The sequence below is a fragment of the Phyllobates terribilis genome, unplaced genomic scaffold (genome assembly GCF_046119375.1).
Source record: "Phyllobates terribilis strain yellow unplaced genomic scaffold, ASM4611937v1 Scaffold_11__3_contigs__length_659146591, whole genome shotgun sequence".
Lineage (NCBI taxonomy): Eukaryota > Metazoa > Chordata > Amphibia > Anura > Dendrobatidae > Phyllobates > Phyllobates terribilis.
This window is the reverse complement of record NW_027362771.1, coordinates 363,187,421-363,206,697: the sequence shown is the minus strand read 5'-3', so window position 1 is coordinate 363,206,697 and position 19,277 is coordinate 363,187,421.

Sequence of the window (19,277 nt, the reverse complement as noted above, 5' to 3'; positions counted from 1 at the left end):
GTATACAGTATATAATGGGCTACAGCCCCCATATAATGTTGCACACAGTATATAATGGGCACCATATAATGCTGTATACAGTATATAATGACCATATATAATGCTGCATACAGTGTATAATGGGCCCCACATAATGCTGTATACAGTATATAATGGGCTACAGCCCCCATATAATGTTGCACACAGTATATAATGGGCACCATATAATGCTGTATACAGTATATAATGGCCATATATAATGCTGTATGCAGTGTATAATGGGCCCCACATAATGCTGTATACAGTATATAATGGGCCCCAGCCCCCATATAATGTTGCACACAGTATATAATGGGCCCCATATAATGCTGCATACAGTATATAATGGGCCCCATATAATGCAGCCTACAGTGTATAATGGCCATATATAATGCTATATACAGTGTATAATGGGCCCCATATAATGCGGTATACAGTATATAATGGCCATATATAATGCTGTATATAGCGTATAATGGTCCCCATAAAATGCTGCATACAGTATATAATGGGCCCCATATAATGCTGTATACAGTATTTAATGGGCCTGATATAATGCTGCATACAGTATTTAATTGGCCCCATATAATGCTATATACAGTATATAATGGCCATATACAGTGTTGTATACAGTGTATAATGGGCCCCACATAATGCTGTAAACAGTATATAATGGGCCCCAGCCCCCATATAATGCTGCATACAGTATATAATGGGCCCAATATAATGCTGCATACAGTATATAATGGACATTTATAATGCTTTATACAGTGTATAGTGGGCCCCATATAACGTGGTATACAGTATATAATGGCCATATATAATGCTGTATGCAGTATATAATGGGCCCCATATAATGATGTATACAGTATATAATAGGCCTGATATTATCCTGCATACACTATATAATGGGCCCCATATAATGCTGTTTACAGTGTAAAATGGGCCCCACATAATGCTGTATACAGTATATAATGGGCTACAGCCCCCATATAATGTTGCACACAGTATATAATGGGCACCATATAATGCTGTATACAGTATATAATGACCATATATAATGCTGCATACAGTGTATAATGGGCCCCACATAATGCTGCATACAGTATATAATGGGCTACAGCCCCCATATAATGTTGCACACAGTATATAATGGGCACCATATAATGCTGTATACAGTATATAATGGCCATATATAATGCTGTATGCAGTGTATAATGGGCCCCACATAATGCTGTATACAGTATATAATGGGCCCCAGCCCCCATATAATGTTGCACACAGTATATAATGGGCCCCATATAATGCTGCATACAGTATATAATGGGCCCCATATAATGCAGCCTACAGTGTATAATGGCCATATATAATGCTATATACAGTGTATAATGGGCCGCATATAATGCAGTATACAGTATATAATGGCCATATATAATGCTGTATATAGCGTATAATGGTCCCCATAAAATGCTGCATACAGTATATAATGGGCCCCATATAATGCTGTATACAGTATTTAATGGGCCTGATATAATGCTGCATACAGTATTTAATTGGCCCCATATAATGCTATATACAGTATATAATGGCCATATATAATGCATTATACACTGTATAATGGGCCTCATATAACGCTGCATACAGTGTATAATTGGACCCATATAATTCTGCATACAGTATATAATGGCCATATATAATGCTGTATACAGTATATAATGGCCATATATAATGTTGTATACAGTGTATAATGTGCCCCAGCCCCCATTTAATGCTGTATACAGTATATAATGGCTATATATAATGTTGTATACAGTATATAATGGCCATATATAATGCTGCATACAGTGTATAATGGGCCCCACATAATGCTGTATACAGTATATAATGGGTCCCAGCCCCCATATAATGTTGCACACAGTATATAATGGGCCCCATATAATGCTGTATACAGTATATAATGGCCATATATAATGGTGTATACAGCGTATAATGGGCCCCATATAATGCTGCATACAGTATATAATGGCCATATATAATGCCGTATACAGTGTATAATGGGCCCCACATAATGCTGTATACAGTATATAATGGGCCCCAGCCCCCATATAATGTTGCACACAGTATATAATGGGCCTCATATAATGCTGTATACAGTATATAATGGCCATATATAATGCTGTATACAGCATATAATAGTCCCCATATAATGCTGCATACAGTATATAATGGCCATATATAATGCTGCATACAGTGTATAATGGGCCCCACATAATGCTGTGTACAGTATATAATGGGCTCCAGGCCCCATATAATGTTGCACACAGTATATAATGGGCACCCTTTAATGCTGTATACAGTACATAATGACCATATATAATGCTGTATACAGTGTTTAATGGGCCCCAGCCCTCATATAATGCTGTATACAGTATATAATGGGCCCCATATAATGCTGTATACGGTGTATAATGGGCCCCATATAATGCTGTATATAGTGTATAATGGGCCCCATATTATGCTGCATACAGTGTATAATGGCCATATATAATGCTATATACAGTGTATATTGGGCCCCATATAACGCTGCATACAGTGTATAATGGGACACATAATTCTGCATACAGTATATAATGGCCATATATAATGCTGCATACAGTGTATAATGAACATATATAATGTTGTATACAGTGTATAATGTGCCCCAGCCCCCATTTAATGCTGTATACAGTATATAATGGCTATATATAATGCTGTATACAGTATATAGTGGCCATATATAATTCTGTATGCAGTGTATAATGGCCATATATAATGCTGTATAGAGTGTATAATGGGCTCCATATAATGTATACAGTATATAATGGCCATAAATAATGCTGTATACAGTGAATAATCGGCCCAATATAATGCTGTATACAGTTTATAATGGGCCCCATATAGTGCTGTATTCAGTATATAATGGGCCCAATATAATGCGGTATACAGTATATAATGGGCCCCATATAGTGCTGTATTCAGTATATCTGCCCCATATAATGCTGCATACAGTATATAATGGGCCCCATATAATGCTGCATACAGTATATAATGGCCATTTATAATGCTGTATAGAGTGTATAATGGACTCCATATAATGTTGTATACAGAATATAATGGCCATATATAATGCTGTATACAGTGAATAATGGGCCCAATATAATGCTGTATACAGTTTATAATGGGCCCCATATAGTGCTGTATTCAGTATATAATGGGCCCAATATAATGCTCTATACAGTATATAATGGGCCCCATATAGTGCTGTATTCAGTATATAATGTGCCCCATATAATGCTGTATACAGTGTATAATGGGCCCCATATAATGCTGCATACAGTATATAATGCCCATTTATAATGCTGTATACAGTGATTAATGTGCCCCATATAATGTGTATACAGTGTATAATGGTCCCCATATTATGCTGCATACAGTATATAATGGGCCACATATAATGCTGTATACAGTGTATAATGGCCATATATAATGCTATATTCAGTGTATAATGGGCCCCATATAATGCTGTATACAGTGTATATTGGGCCCCATATTATGCTGCATACAGTGTATAATGGGCCCCATATATTGCTGCATACAGTATATAATGGCCATTTATAATGCTGTATACAGTGAATAATGGGCCCCATATAATGTGTATACAGTGTATAATGGGCCCCATATAATGCTGTATACAGTGTATAATGGGCCCAATATAATGCTGTATACAGTATATAATGGGCCCCATATTGTGCTGCATACAGTGTATAATGGGCATATATAATACTGCAGACATAAAACATAAATGAAATCCTCACCTCTCCCGTTCCCTGTCGGTCCGGTATACTCAGTGCGCCTTCTGACTGCAGTGCTCAGAGCAGAGGGCAGTAGTGACATCACCTTGCCCTCTTCCCTGAGACAGAAGACGACACATCTGAATCAGAGGATGCTGACGTCACAGGAGCTACGTGGAATGAGGAGAGGTGAGTATTTGAGGAGGAGAGAGGGGGGTGAGTTGTCATTCTCCCTCCTGGGGGGGGGCTCTCCCTCCCTCGGCTTGTGGGCCCAATAACGTGCCGGTGTCCCTTCCCCCCCGGGGCCCCAGCACTTGCCTTGGTGCGCGGGTAGGTGCTGCCATCCATGGTCATCGCGGTGGGTCAGGTCTTCATGCATGCGTACACACGCCCCTGACTCCCACGCTTTTAAAGGGTCCGTGTCCCTAAAACAAAACCCTCTTCCTCTCCTTCTTCTTTCTCTGGGTCCTACCGGGCATTTCACCGGTACCCCACCAGGCCATTCGGACCCTGAATATATTTCAATGTTTCTTAATCACCCCCCTTACTTCTCCTGATTGGTCATCAAAATTGCCAATAATTCTCATTAGAGATTCAGAGTCATCATCCTCTCTGTTACTGAGCAGGGTAGTCCTTTCTCTTCCAATAGATATTTTGAACGCCTCATTAAGGACTTTCAATGGGTAACCTCTGTCCAAAAATCTATTTTTTAGGTCTCCAGCCAATTAGTAAAATCTTGAGACCGAGGAACAATTTCTCCTAATCCGAAGGTACTGTCCCTTCGGTATCACCCTTCTCAGGCTGGGTGGATGATGGCTATCCCACCTTAGCAAGTCATTTGTAGCAGTGAGTTTGCGAAAAGTTTCAGTGGTAATATGTCCTAAGGTATCCCTTCCCTTTTTAATATCAAGGAAATTGATTGAGTTGTAAGCAATTTCATAAGTAAGTTTTAAACCAATAGTGTTGTTATTTAGTTCGCCAACAAAGTCAGAAGAGACAGGGCGTCCCCCGACCAAAGGAACAGGATATCGTCCTGATCTTTTTCCCTTAATTTCCTTGATATTAAAATTGGTAGGCATACCTTAGGACATATTACTGCTGAAACTTTTCACAAACCCACTGCTACAAATGACTTTCTAAGATGGGATAGCCATCATCCATCCAGCGTAAGAAGGGGGATACCGAAGGGACAGTACCTTCAGATTAGGAGAAATTGTTCCTCTGTCTCAAGATTTTACCAACAGGCTGGAGACCTAAAAAGTAGATTTTTGGGCAGAGGTTTCCCACCAAAAGTCCTTAATGAGGCGTTCAAAACATCTATTGGAAGAGAAAGGACCACCCTGCTCAGTAACAAAAAGTATGATGACTCTGAATCTTCAATGAGAATTATTGGCAATTTTGATGACCAATCAGGAGATGTAAGGGGGGTTGGAATATATTAAAAACTGACCCAGAAATTTGTGACCTCATCCCTGATTATCCATCTATAACATAAAGAAGGTGGAGGTTAATTCGTGATTAATTGGTACATAGTAACTACTCTCCGATTAGACAACAAACAACATGGTTAGAGAAGAGAGAAAATGGTATTTTTAGGTGCGGAAGATGTAAATTCTGCAAATATATATGTAGATCAAAAATCTTTCAAGTACAAGTACTGGAAAAACATATCAGTGCAGACATTTTGCCAACTGCAAAATGATGGGAGTAGTATACTTGTGCAATGTACTTGTCCGAAAGACTATATGGGGAAGACGAAGTGTGAATTGCGGGGGAGGGTGGGGGAGCATATAGGGGACATTGTGAATGCTCGCGACACCCCCATCTCTAACCATGTAAGGGATATACATGGGGGAGACCTTGATAGTATAAGCTTCTCAGTGATTTAAGTAGTTGCACCACACAAGAGAGGCGGGGATTGGGACCACTTGATTTTACAAAAAGAGGCCAGATGGATCTACGGAATGAAAAGCATTAGACCATATGGCTTAAATGACCAACTGCATTTTGGCGGTTTTATCTAATGGTTCCATTTACTCTTAATGCTCCCCACCCCCTCTGTGTTTTCCATTTTAGTCCCCACTTTTGGACCCCTCTTGTCTATTTGGCCAACATTGGTTGGGCCAGATTTTCTTCTGCCTAATGCCGGTCAACACTCACTGCTGCTCTGTTCCCTGATTTTGAGAGCCTGCTATATGGCCACTGTCCCGAAGAGAAGTTTGGCCATTACCTTGGTTTTGAATTTTATTAGTTAAACACTTATGTATGGCCTCAATTATAAGTACATGATTTATCTTGCTAAGGCTATAGGTTAAGCTTCCTGTTGATCCGTTGCCTCTATGTGGAATATCAAAGAAAATTCTACTCCGTAATATTCGTAATATCCATTAATTATTCAATAATTGCCTTGATATCTACTAACGAAAATGTCATTCTCTTTATGAATTGTATATCTCTTTATATTGGACCTCCCTTCTTAGGACCTCCCCCCTTAGATGTATGTGGTTACCGGAACAAGGTATTATATTAAATCTTTTAGACACACACCTTATGATCCATAACATTCATTGTTAACATCTGCATGTAGCATTAGACTTTGGTAGCCGTGAATATGCAGCTATGGATTGAGAGATATCTGGAGTTGCTACTGATGCAATAAGACGCCCCAACTGTGATGTGTATATGTGCTAGAATGTGCGGAAACTCAGCGCCGCTCATCTCATTGCACAGGTGACCGGTGCCTGTGTGCGCAGCCGCAGGGTGAGGGGCACATTTGCGTTCCATCGCCTGTGTTAGTCCAGAACTGGAAGTGCTGACATGTGATATGAAAGTATGACTCTCCTGACTAGAAGAGTGATTGGTCACGGAGTGCGCAGCTGCGATATGGAGCGCATTTGTGTCTCAACGCATACATCGGGATACTAAACCGGAACTGGCGACAGAATAGCGCATGCGCAAAGTGTTAGGACATATATCGCACTGTAGTAAGGGGGACTAGAGGCCGGATATAACAGCGGTATGGAGCGCATATGTGTCCCACCGCTGACGCTATGCTATGAACTGGAAGGGCAATGTAAGGAGGGAAATATAAAAGGAGGCATGACTCTCAGGAGTACCTGTGGCATATTGTTCCTGAGGTGGACATAGAAGGACATGATCTCCCTATCACAGCTGCATTAAACCAATGGCTGAATGAGGGTTTAATCTAAGTCCATGAATCTTGTTTTTGATATATCATTTTGATGTATGCTCTCCTAATGAACCCATTGAAGGAGAAACGCCTCGAGAAATTAGGCATACTATGGATTTCATGCTGAGTAGGGGTGGGCTAATTATGTACATAAGTCATGGCACCTTGGTGCAAAAGTGAACAGTGTATTTGCATAGATTGATAAGGGGATATCTTATACATGACCACTCTCCGTCGTTTGATTAATTGGGACATGGCGCAATAAGAGATTGATATGTAAGATTTGTTTTTGAGGGCTAAGTGCAATATTAATACACCTTGTTATATGTTTTTTTGTATATGACCTATAGTCTACCTATGAATTATTGATCTCTTGTGTGCCTAGCTTTGTGGTTCTGTATCCTTTCCTAATATATATATTTAAAATCTAGTGACAACTGATCTTTTCTATCCTATTTTTTCTCTATAAACTGTTAAACAATTTTGGATTTCTTTGTATATGATTGAGTTAACCCATCTCTATGGTTAAAAGAGAGTGACCAAAATTGTACTAATGGTCATTGTCTAGTTCATTACAGGATATAGCATATCTTTTTCTTGCACTTTTTTTGTTATTTTCTTTACATTTCTCCTATCTTAGGGCGTAATAGGGTCAGATAGGGAAAGTCAACATTGATTGGGGGCGCCACTGTGCAGATTTAGGGTGCCAACCTCTTCAGTAAGGTAGGGGTTTTCTAGGACAACTATAGGTATTATGATCTTTTGTTTGTCTGATAGATGCATGGAATTTCCTGTTTCCCTATGATACAAATCAAGACAGTATAGAGAGACACTGATAATAAATATTGGATGAATCTGAATAAAGGACTATACCAGTATATGTATGCAGTGGGTTATTTCACATTTAGTCTTCTTAGACAAAGTTCTTTTCAGATAAAAAGCCATTCATTGTTGGTTTTGTCCCACCTTTCTTCTCTCTGTAGGGCCATACAGGGTCAGACAGGGAGAGTTGATGTCCGCGCTCGGGCGCTATTGCGCAGGTTCAGGGTTCCAACCTCCGCGGTAAGGTAGGGTAAGACTAAGGTCATAATAGGGATTTATCTATCGTTTCAAACCTGCCTTGCATGATATTGAATAACATTTGGCCATTTGATTATAGCTTCTATAGTTGATACTAAAATATTTTAAATCTAAATAAAAGTGATGTTTTAAGATTAGAATCCTTATACAGTGTTTATAAAGTAAAGTTAAGTTTATAGCAATATTGCAGTTCCATTTTTTCCATTATTCCATATGTACATAATGTAGCGTTTACCTATTTTCTATGGCAGTAATGCTGTTCCAATTCTCTAAATGTATTATTCTTAGTATTTCAGATTGCAGCTATATTTTCTCTTAGAATTATTGTCTTAGCTGGCCCCTGTACACACTAGTTTGATATGCTGATCAGTTTTTTTGGTTGGCTGTGTGTGACAGCCCGCTCCCCACCCCACAGCTTCACGATCTTGTGCAAATTGCTTACACTCCACTGACATTTTAGAACCTCACTGCAGAGTAATGAGTGGACTGCCCAGCAATGTATAATCTATGGTTCAGGTAGAAGAACTTTATTTCACCTCATCTGTTATATCTACACATCCCCCTTCATTATAGGGAATTGGGTCATGTGATCTCCAATCTGACAACTAATCCTGTACATGCACTAATGTGTTGACAGGAAGTCAGTCTCTGACGTCATGTGATCTGTACGATGACCTCATCACCTATCAAATCCCTCCTGGCAGCTCAGACTCTCCCCGCACCCCCAGCCTCAGCCTCCTTGTCCCTCTGTACGTCCTCCCATGCAGCTAAAGATATGTTTGAAGACTTCAATCAATACTATTCTGAGCCGATATCCCTGGCTCAGAAATCAAGAAGAGGAATAGAGGTAATTATAAAATCAAGTTTTTATTAATAAATTAAAAACACATAATGCAAAATAAAAGTTAAAAGGGAACCGTATAAGCCGTGCACATATGGGCCATGAGCCGCCCAGATGATAGAGCTGTAATACGAATAGCTGGCAATGTCCCTGCACAGATATCCAGAAAACAGGCTGTAATTAATGATGGCATATAGAGTTTTAGGCTGTCACCTGCAAGCAGGGGTGGATTAAGAGTAGCCAGAGCCCCGGGCAGTTTAGAAGGCGTGGGCCCCCCCTAGGTACCAGATGTATCACGTGACATGTCACATGATTCTCTTTGATAGATCATGTGATAGGTCATGTGAGTAACACACAGATGTTCTGATCACATCTATAGACTGAAAATGACGGACATTATGTACAACCCTATACATAACATAGCGCTATATATAGCAGAGCAGGGTGGGAGATTAATGTTCCCGAGGGGCCACATGAGGGACCATGACTCTTGTGGAGGCTGAACCAATAGGCTGAAATTAATTCTGCTCAATATTAATATTAACAAAATAATAAAAAAAATTATATTAATTGTATGACTTAATATTGAGCAGAATTAAGTATGCTGACACCCCCCTATATACAGTATGAGTCCCCACAAAGGCCCTTGATACAGTATGAGTTCCCACATAACTCCCTATGCACAGTATAAGCCCCACATAGCTCCCTATATACAGTATGAACCCCATTTAGCTCTCTATATACAGTATGAGCCCCAAATAGCCTCCCTATATAGAGTGAGTCCCCAAATAACCTCCTACATACAGTATGAGCCCCAGCATAGCTACCTATATACAATATGAGCCCCACATAGCTCCCTATATACAGTATGAGCCCCCAAATAACCTCCTATATACAGTATGAGCCCCCAAATAGCCTCCTATATACAGGATGAGCCCCCAAATATCCTCCTACATACAGTATGAGTTCCCACAAAGCCCCTAGATACAGTATGAGTCCCCACATAATTCCCTATGCAAAGTATAAGCCCCATATATATCCCTATATACAGTACTAGCTATTGAGCCAGCTCTACGCCCAGGTGCCAAACATTTATATTGGTATATGGTTTCCCATCTTGGTAATTTGTGCTGCCCCCATCCTAGTATTTGTGCTTCCCAATCCTGTTCCTCCATCCTGTTATGTGCTGCCGTCATCTCTATCCTGGTATGCATGGCACCCCTCACCCCCAATCCTGGTATGCATGGCACCCCTCACCCCCAATCCTGGTATGCATGGCACCCCTCACCCCCAATCCTGGTATGCATGGCACCCCTCACCCCCAATCCTGGCATGCATGACACCCCTCATCCTGGTATGCATGGCTCCCTCATACCCAATCCTGGTATGCATGGTACCTCATCCCTATCCTGGTATGTATGATACCCCTCATCCTGATATGCATGGCACCCCATCCCTCATCCTGATATACATGGTACCCCTCATCCCTATCCTGGTATACATGGCCCCTCATCCGAATCCTGGTATGCTTGGTACCCCTCATCCCTATCCTGGTATGCATTGTACCCCTTATCCCAATCCTGGTATGCATGGCACCCCTCATCCCCAATCCTGGTATGCATGGCACCCCTCATCCCCAATCCTGGTATGCATGGCACCCCTCATCCCCAATCCTGGCATGCATGGCACCCCTCATCCCCAATCCTGGTATGCATGGCACCCCTCATCCCCAATCCTGGTATGCATGGCACCCCTCATCCCCAATCCTGGTATGCATGGCACCCCTCATCCCCAATCCTGGTATGCATGGTACCTCTCATCCCCAATCCTGGTATGCATGGCACCCCATCCCTCATCCTGATATACATGGTACCCCTCATCCCTATCCTGGTATACATGGCCCCTCATCCGAATCCTGGTATGCATGACCCTCCCCCATATCCCTATCCTGGTATGCATGGTACCCCTCATCCCCAATCCTGGTATGCATGGCACCCCTCATACCCAATCCTGTTATGCATGGCACCCATCATCCCCAATCTTGGTATGCATGGCACCCCTCATCCCCAATCTTGGTATGCATGGCACCCCTCATCCCCAATCCTGGTTTGCATGGCACACCATCTCTCATCCTGGTATGCATGGCCCCCTCATCCCAAATTTGATATACATGGCACCCCTCATCCCCAATCCTGGTATGTATGGTACCCCTCATACTGGTATGCATGGCACCCCATCCTACATCCTGGTATGCATGCTACCCTGCATTCCTTTTCTGGTATGTATGGTACCCCTCATTCTGGTATACATGGCACCCCTCACCTCCCAATCCTAGTATGCATGGCACCCCTCATCCTCAATCCCCCGGTATGCACGGCCCCCCTCACCTCCCAATCCTGGTATGCATGGTACCCCTCATCCCCCAATCCTGGTATGTGTGGCCCCCTCATCCCCCAATCCTGGTATGTGTGGCCCCGACATCCCCCAATCCTGGTATGTGTGGCCCCCTCATCCCTTTCACGCTGCACACATACAAAAAAACCCTCTTATACTCACCTTTCTTCCCTGTGCTCCAGCGCTGTGGTGTCCTGTTCTACTGGGGGAGAAGTGCGGTGCCGGAGTATGCGCGTGCCCATACCGCGCTGTCTGGCGCCATTTTGCTGAAAACACACTGCAAATGTGTCTAAAGTAAAATGGCACCGGATAGCGCTATGCGCATTCGCCGACTCCGACGCCTTCACTCCTGCCCCGGTCTCCGGCGAGAAGAGAGGCGCCTCGTCAACGCTCCTCCTGGTCAGGTAAGTATGGCGCCGAAGATCGCGGTATGCGTTCAGTGTCTACGCATACCGCGATCTCTGGCGCCATACACTCTTCTTACCTGTAACGGCTCCATGCGTTTTTCTGTCTGTAGCCAGAGGCATGTCTAGCTTGCGCAGTCTATAGAGGCTTCAGACAGAGGGACGCTTGTAGCGTTATATTATAGATGAGCCCCACATAGCTTCCTATATACAGTGTGAGCCCCCAAATAGCCTCCTATATACAGAGTGAGCCCCCAAATAGCCTCCTATATACAGTGTGAGCCCCCAAATAGCCTCCTATATACAGTATGAGCCCACAAATAGCCTCCTATATACAGTGTGATCCCCCAAATAGCCTCCTATATACAGTATGAGCCTCACATAGCCTCCCTATATACAGTAGAGTATGAACCCCCGCATAGCTTCCTATATGCAGTATCATCCCTCCACATAGCCTCCTATATACAGTATCATCCCCCCACATAGCTCCTTATATACAATATGAGCCACAAAATAGCCTCCTATATACAGTATGAGTCCCACATAGCTCACTATATACAGTATGAGCCCCACATAGCTCACTATATACAGTGAAGAGAAGAGAGGCGCCACGCCAACCCTCCTCCTGGTCAGGTAAGTATGTAAGTATGGCGCCGAAGATCGCGGTATGCGTTCAGTGTCTACGCATATCGCGATCTCCGGCGCCATACACTCTTCTTACCTCTAACAGCTCCATGCGTTTTTCTGTCTGGAGCCAGAGGCGTGTCGCGCTTGCGCAGTCTATAGAGGCTTCAGAGAGAGGGACTCTTGTAGCGTTATATTATAGATGAGCCCCCAAATAGCCTCCTATATACAGTGTGAGCTCCCAGATAGCATCCTATATACAGTATGAGCCCTGCATAGCCCCCTCTATACAGTATGAGCCCCACATAGCTTCCTATATGCAGTATGAGCCCCCAAATAGCCTCCTATATACAGTGTGAGCCCCCAGATAGCCTCCTATATACAGTATGAGCCCCCAAATAGCCTCCTATATACAGTGTGAGCCCCCAGATAGCCTCCTATATACAGTATGAGCCCCCGCATAGCTCCCTATATATAGTATGAGCCCCCCATAGCCAATATGAGCCCCCCACATAGCTCCTTACATACAGTATGAGCCCCACATAGCTCACTATATACAGTGAAGAGAAGAGAGGCGCGCGTCAACGCTCCTCCTGGCCCGGTAAGTATGTAAGTATGGCACCGAAGATCGCGGTATGCGTTCAGTGTCTACGCATACCGCGATCTCCGGCGCCATACACTCTTCTTACCTGTAACGGCTCCATGCGTTTTTCTGTCTGGAGCCAGAGGCGAGTCGCGCTTGCTCAGTCTATAGAGGCTTCACACAGAGGGATGCTTATAGCGTTATATTATAGATGAGCCCCGCATACCTTCCTATATACAGTGTGAGCCCCCAAATAGCCTCCTATATACAGTGTGAGCCCCCAGATAGCCTCGTATATACAGTATGAGCCCCCGCATAGCTCGCTATATACAGTATGAGCCCTGCATAGCCCCCTATATACATTGAGCCCCCAAATAGCCTCCTATACACAGTATCATCCCCTCACATAGCCTCTTATATACAGTATTAGCCCCACATAGCCTCCTATATACAGTATCATCCCCACACATAGCATCCTATATACCGTATCATGCCCCCACATAGCCTCTTATATACAGTATTAGCCCCACATACCCTCCTATATGCAGTTTCATCCCCCCACATAGCTCCTTATATACAATATGAGCCCCAAAATAGCCTCCTATATACAGTATGAGCCCCTAAATAGCTCACTATATACAGTATGAGCCCCCAGATAGCCTCCTATATACAGTATGAGCCCCCAGATAGCCTCCTATATACAGTATGAGCCCCCAGATAGCCTCCTATATACAGTATGAGCCCCCGCATATCTCGCTATATACAGTATGAGCCTCACAAAGCTCCTTATATACAGTATGAGCCCCACATAGCCTCCCTATATACAGTATGAACCCCCGCATAGCTCCTTATACATAATATGAGCCCCCCCATAGCCTCCCTATGTACAGTATGAGCCCCCCATATCCTCCCTATATATGGTATGAACCCCCGCATAGCTCCTTATATACAGTATGAGCCCGACATAGCCTCCCTATATAGAATATGAGCCCCCATAGCCTCCCTATATACAGTATGAGCCCCCCGTGGCCTCCCTATATACAATATAAGCCACCCCAAATAGCTCCTTATATACAGTATGAGCCCCACAAAGCTTCCTGTATACAGTATGAGCCTCACATAGCCTCCCTATATACAGTATGAGCCCCCATAGCCTCCCTATATACAATGAGCCCTCCACAAAGCTCCTTATATACAGTATGAGCCCCCCATAGCCTCCTTATATACAGTATGAACCCCCGCATAACTTCCTATATGCAGTATCATCCCTACACATAGCCTCCTATATACAGTATCATCCCCCCACATAACTCCTTATATGCAGTATGAGCCCCAAAATAGCCTCCTATATACAGAATGAGTCCCACATAGCTCACTATATACAGTATGAGCCCCACATAGCTCACTATATACAGTATGAGCCCCCAAATAGCTCACTATATATTGTATGAGCCCCCAAAAAGCCTTCAATATACAGTATGAGTCCCACATAGCTCACTATATACAGTATGAGCCCCACATAGCTCACTATATACAGTATGAGCCCCCAAATAGCTCACTATATACAGTATGAGCCCCCAAATAGCCTCCTATATACAGTATGAGTCCCACATAGCTCACTATATACAGTATGAGCCCCCCATAGCCTCCTTATATACAGTATGAACCCCTGCATAACTTCCTATATGCAGTATCATCCCTACACATAGCCTCCTATATACAGTATCATCCCCCCACATAGCTCCTTATATGCAGTATGAGCCCCAAAATAGCCTCCTATATACAGAATGAGTCCCACATAGCTCACTATATACAGTATGAGCCCCACATAGCTCACTATATACAGTATGAGCCCCCAAATAGCTCACTATATACAGTATGAGCCCCCAAAAAGCCTTCTATATACAGTATGAGTCCCACATAGCTCACTATATACAGTATGAGCCCCACATAGCTCACTATATACAGTATGAGCCCCCAAATAGCTCACTATATACAGTATGAGCCCCCAAAAAGCCTTCTATATACAGTATGAGCCCCACATAGCTCACTATATAGAGTATGAGCCCCACATAGCTCACTATATACAGTATGAGTCCCCAAATAGCTCACTATATACAGTATGAGCCACCAAATAGCCTCCTATATACAGTATGAGTCCCACATAGCTCACTATATACAGTATGAGCCCCCCACATAGCTCACTATATACAGTGAAGAGAAGAGAGGCGCCGCGTCAACGCTCCTCCTGGTCAGGTAAGTATGTAAGTATGGCACCGAAGATCGCGGTATGCGTTCAATGTCTACGCATAACGAGATCTCCGGCGCCATACACTCTTCTTACCTGTTACGGCTCCATGCGTTTTTCTGTCTGGAGCCTGAGGCGTGTCGCGCTTGCGCAGTCTTTAAAGGCTTCAGACAGAGGGACTCTTGTAGCATTATATTATAGATGAGCCCCACATAGCTTCCTATATAGAGTATGAGCCCCCAAATAGCCTCCTATATACAGTGTGAGCCCCCAGATAGCCTCCTATATACAGCATGAGCCCCACATAGCCTCCCTATATACAGTATGAGACCCCCATAGCCTCCCTATATGCAGTATTATCCCTCCACATAGCCTCTTATATACCGTATCATGCCCCCACATAGCCTCCTATATACCGTATCATGCCCCCACATAGCCTCCTATATGCAGTATCATCCCCCCACATAGCTCACTATATACAGTATGAGTCCCACATGGCTCACTATATGCAGTAGGTGTCCCACATAGCTCACTATATACAGTATGAGTCCCACATAGCTCACTATATACAGTTTGAGCCCCCAAATAGCCTCCTATATACAGTATGAGCCCCCAAATAGCCTCCTATATACAGTATGAGCCCCCAAATAGCCTCCTATATACAGTATGAGCCCCCAGATAGCTCGCTATATACAGTATGAGCCCCCGCATAGCTCCTTATATACAGTATGAGCCCCACATAGCCTCCCTATATACAGTATGAACCCCCGCATAGCCTCCCTATACACAGTATGAGCCCCCCATAGCCTCCCTATACAGTATGAGCCCCCCATAGCCTCCCTATATATGGTATGAACCCCCGCATAGCTCCTTATATACAGTATGAGCCCGACATAGCTCCCTATAAACAGTATGAGCCACACATAGCCTCCGTATATACAGTATAAGCCCCCATAGCCTCCCTATATACAATATGAGCCCCCCACATAGCTCCTTATATACAGTAGGAGCCCCACAAAGCTTCCTATATACAGTATGAGCCTCACATAGCCTCCCTATATACAGTATGAGCCCCCATAGCCTCCCTATATACAATATGAGCCCTCCACATAGATCCTTATATACAGTATGAGCCCCCCATAGCCTCCCTATATACAGTATGAGCCACCATAGCCTCCCTATATATGGTATGAACCCTCTCATAGCTCCTTATATACAGTATGAGCCCGACATAGCTCCCTATAAACAGTATGAGCCCCACATAGCCTCCCTATATACAGTATGAGCCCCCATAGCCTCCTTATATACAATATGAGCCCCCCACATAGCTCCTTATATATAGTATGAGCCCCCCGTACCCTCCCTATATACAATTTGAGCCCCCCACATATCTCCTTATATACAGTATGAGCCCCACAAAGCTTCCAATATGCAGTATGAGCCTCAGATAGCCTCCCTATATACTTTATGAGCCCCCATAGCCTCCCTATATACAATATGAGCCCTCCACATAGCTCCTTATATACAGTATGAGCCCCCCATAGCCTCCCTATATACAGTATGAGCCCCCACATAGCTCCTTATATACAGTATGAGCCCCACAAAGCTCCCTATATACAGTATGAGCCTCACATAGCCTCCCTATATACAGTACAGTATGAAACCCCGCATAGCTTCCTATATGCAGTATCATCCCTCCACATAGTGTCCTATATACTGTATCATCGCCCCACATAGCCTCCTATATACAGTATCATCCCCCCACATAGCTCCTTATATACAATGAGCCCCCAAATAGCCTCCTATATACAGTATGAGCCCCACATAGGTCACTATATACAGTATGAGCCCCACATGGCTCACTATATACAGTATGAGCCCCCAAATAGCATGTAATATACAGTATGAGCTCCCAAATATCCTCCTATATACAGTATGAGCCCCCAGATAGCCTCCTATATACAGTATGAGCCCCCAAATAGCCTCCTATATACAGTATGAGCCCCCAAATAGCCTCCTATATACAGTATGAGCCCCCAGATAGCTCGCTATATACAGTATGAGCCCCCGCATAGCTCCTTATATACAGTATGAGCCCCACATAGCCTCCCTATATACAGTATGAACCCCCGCATAGCCTCCCTATACACAGTATGAGCCCCCCATAGCCTCCCTATATACAGTATGAGCCCCCCATAGCCTCCCTATATATGGTATGAACCCCCGCATAGCTCCTTATATACAGTATGAGCCCGACATAGCTCCTTATAAACAGTATGAGCCCCACATAGCCTCCGTATATACAGTATGAGCCCCCATAGCCTCCCTATATACAGTATGAGCCCCCATAGCCTCCCTATATGCAATATGAGCCCCCCACATAGCTCCTTATATATAGTATGAGCCCCCGTAGCCTCCCTATATACAATTTGAGCCCCCCACATATCTCCTTATATACAGTATGAGCCCCACAAAGCTTCCAATATGCAGTATGAGCCTCAGATAGCCTCCCTATATATGGTATGAACCCCATAGCCTCCCTATATACAATATGAGCCCTCCACATAGCTCCTTATATACAGTATGAGTCCCCCATAGCCTCCCTATATACAGTATGAGCCCCCACATAGCTCCTTATATACAGTATGAGCCCCACAAAGCTCCCTATATACAGTATGAGCCTCACATAGCCTCCCTATATACAGTACAGTATGAACCCCCGCATAGCTTCCTATATGCAGTATCATCCGTCCACATAGTGTCCTATATACTGTATCATCGCCCCACATAGCCTCCTATATACAGTATCATCCCCCCACATAGTTCCTTATATACAATGAGCCCCCAAATAGCCTTCTATATACAGTATGAGCCCCACATAGCTCACTATATACAGTATGAGCCCCACATGGCTCACTATATACAGTATGAGCCCCCAAATAGCATGTAATATACAGTATGAGCTCCCAAATATCCTCCTATATACAGTATGAGGCCCCGCATAGCTCCTTATATACAGTATGAGCCCAACATAGCCTCCCTATATACAGTATGAACCCCCGCATAGCTCCTTATACACAGTATGAGCCCCACATAGCCTCCCTATATGCAGTATGAGCCCCCATAGCCTCCCAATATATGGTATGAGCCCCCATAGCCTCCCTATATATGGTATGAGCCCCCCATAGCCTACCTATATACAGTATGAACCCCCGCATAGCTCCTTATAGACAGTATGACCCCGACATAGCTCCCTATAAACAGTACGAGGCCCCCATAGCCTCCCTATATACAATATGAGCCCACCATATAGCTCCCTATATACATTATGAGCCCCCCATAGCCTTCCTATATACAGTATGAGCCACATATAGCCTCCCTATATACAGTATGAGCCCCACATAGCTCCCTATATACAGTATGATCCTCACATAGCACTATGTGCAGTCACAAACTCTGGCGCCACACTCCTCCAGCCTCACCAGAGATCGAGGACGCGCTGCAATGGAGAGGGGAAAGGTGAGTCGGAGTGTTGTTTTTTTTTCTGAATGAAAGAACAGCAGAACAGGCAGAATGGGGGAGCATTTACCAGGATGGGAGACCAGGATGGGGGAGCATATACCAGGATGGAGGAGCATGTACCAGGATGGGAGACCTGGATGGGGGAGCATACACCAGGATGGAGGAGCATGTACCAGGATGGGGGACCCGGATAAGGAGACCATGTACCAGGATGGGAGACCTGGATGAGAAGACCATATACTAGGATGGGGGGAGCATATACCAGAATGGGGGACCTGGATGGGGGGAGCATATACCGGGATGGAGGAGCATGTACCAGGATGGGGGAGCATACACCCTGATGGGGGAGCATTCAGTTTCAGTCATGGGGTCTGGCCCGGCGCTGGTTCAGTCATAGCTTTGAGAATACAGAGCGGCCGCTGTAACCCCGGCCCTGAGTGACAGCCGGCCTCAATGTAGAGCCAGTGTCAGTCAGTGCTGGGGGCGCAGTTATAGGGGACGCTCTGTATACTCAGAGTGGTGACCGAACCGGCACTGTCCCGC